This window comes from Vigna angularis, chromosome 10 (assembly GCF_016808095.1).
Source record: "Vigna angularis cultivar LongXiaoDou No.4 chromosome 10, ASM1680809v1, whole genome shotgun sequence".
NCBI lineage: Eukaryota > Viridiplantae > Streptophyta > Magnoliopsida > Fabales > Fabaceae > Vigna > Vigna angularis.
The window spans coordinates 8,537,865-8,540,169 of NC_068979.1; the positions used below are offsets into that span (position 1 = coordinate 8,537,865).

At 36.5% G+C, this 2,305-nt stretch overlaps 1 pseudogene; it reads left to right on the top strand.

Moving 5' to 3' along the window:
- Positions 1–1,717: 1,717 nt before the first annotated feature.
- On the top strand, positions 1,718–2,055 carry LOC108335589 (calcium-binding protein KRP1-like; annotated as a pseudogene).
- The last annotated feature ends 250 nt before the right edge of the window (positions 2,056–2,305 follow it).

Sequence of the window (2,305 nt, forward strand, 5' to 3'; positions counted from 1 at the left end):
ACAACTTTCACTTAATCTAAAACACCAAAAATCATAAACGACTCAGACCTAAAACTCATGCATGCAACCAGAACTAGGGTTCGCACGAAACTAAAGGACGAACGCTTAGAAATGAGAACTTACCAGTACCGATCCAAATTCTGTTCGGTCCAGAATGATGCTCACGTCTCCAGGAACGTTTCTACGGTTCTGAAACGTGATCGGAGAAGAAGATGATGAGTTACAGAAGAAAGAAGGTAAACTGGTTCTAGAGAGAAGTTGGAGAAAATGAAAGGTTTGGTTCTGAGGAAGAAGAAGAGTGCGTGCAGGTGAGAGAGCGTTTTTCGAAACTCAGTTTTGTTAATTTCCACGCCCAAACGAACGAGCGTCTCCTCTGCTGACACCTGCACTCTCACTTCTGACTTCCGAAACTTCTACGCGACACATGGCGCTCGTGCATGCAGTGCAAAGTGCGTTTTTAATGCACTGGACGTGTGGCGCGGTGCATTTATGGAAGCAGCCAGGTGACTCAGCAGTACAATAAATGACAGATTTGACAGTAATCATGGTTTAAATTTCCGAGATCTCACATTTATTCCTTAAAAACAATTCGATAATCTAAATTAAATTAAATAAATTGAGTGACATCTTTAATGTAATTAGATCTAAATCAATCAAATTTAATCTAAAATTTGAAGAATCACACCAACCATAATAATAATAACATATTTCCCTTATTATTTATTATTGTATATGAATATTTAAAACTATGGAGATTTTTTATAGAATTTTTTTTATTTGATGTATATTAATCAATTACGCTAAGAAAGCATTTTTGTTGATAGAATTATTTATGTGCGGATTTTTGGATAACTTTTTTTTAAATATATCTTTTTATATTTATATATAACTGAATCCAATTGATATAAAACGAACTACCATTTTTAGGGAATTGCTCCCTCCACCATCCCAATACTCTTTACACCTCTTCATTATTATTTTTTTATTTCAAAAATATCCTAAATTAATTTAACTTTTACTATTTAATTTTATTTACCTTTTTTAAAACCCTAAATTTTCTTACATCCCTACACCTCCATCCTAAATCATTGGAAGAAAAGTGAATTGAAAAAGTGTGACAGATACGGATGTGTCTTTGCACCTCCTGCGTCTTTAAGGTCTTGTTCATTTGAATGGATTTGGAAAAAAGTGATTGAGAGAATTTGAAAGTAAATTTTTTTGTTTATTTGAGTGAATTTGGAGGTAAATGAGATTGAATTTGGAAGTAAAATTTGTGAGAATTAATGTAAGATTTAATTCACGTGATAAATTAGAAAAAGGTAGACATCATGCATTCCAAATTCTCTGTTTCAGGAAGGTTTCTTTCTGCCAGACTCGTGTTTTCCTCCTCCCTCATTCTAAATTCTTTCTTTGCTTTGCTCTTTCTTTTTATTTGCTTTTTCTATAGCTTCTTCTCTTCCCTTTTCTTATTGTTGCCATCATTGTGCCAATGCTTCCTTTTTCCTTTTCTCCTCCGATTTCTGATTCCCCTTCCCATTTGTTCTCTTAGTTTTTTATTTTAATCAAGTTGCCAAAATGAGTCTGTGTAGCTCGTGGTTCTTCAGTTTGGATGCTCGTGATCCTCTTTCCAGCCAAGCCAAGGAATAAAATAAGTAAAATATGTTACATTGTGGTGAAATGATTGATGATATGTGGGTTGGTGGATATTCCTCGGGAGATGGAACTGGACTACCTTATGGACTTCGAGGACTACTTCCCCTCCGTGATTGCGCACATGGGGGTAGAAGGGTTCATTGGAGAACTCTGCAACGACTTTCGCTTGCTCATGGACGTGAACAAGGGTCTCGTCACCTTCGAGAGCTTGAAGATCAGCAATTACTTGCTAGGTTTAGACGTAAGAGACGATGAGGTCGTGGGCATGCTAATGGAGGGTGATTTGGACGGAGATGGTGCTCTTAGTCAAATGAAGTTCTGCATTCTCATGTTTAGGGTCAGTCCTTGTTTGATGGATTCATGTGCAGCACTCACGTTGGTGCAGAACCCATGCTCATGTAGAATGTAAAAAAAACTGCTACTTTTACTGCTATTATTACTCTTAACACTCCTTCTTGTTTGCATATTTCTTGAATATGGTTGGACAGATGTCAAGATCCGTGGACCCTCAATTCTTAAATGGATATTAACATCTCTGGACGGATATCGACATTCGTTTGTCTTTCAACAGAGGTTGATATCCGTCTACGGATGTTGACATCTGTTTAAGAATCCAACGCATGTTTACATCCGTTTAAATATTACTGAAGGA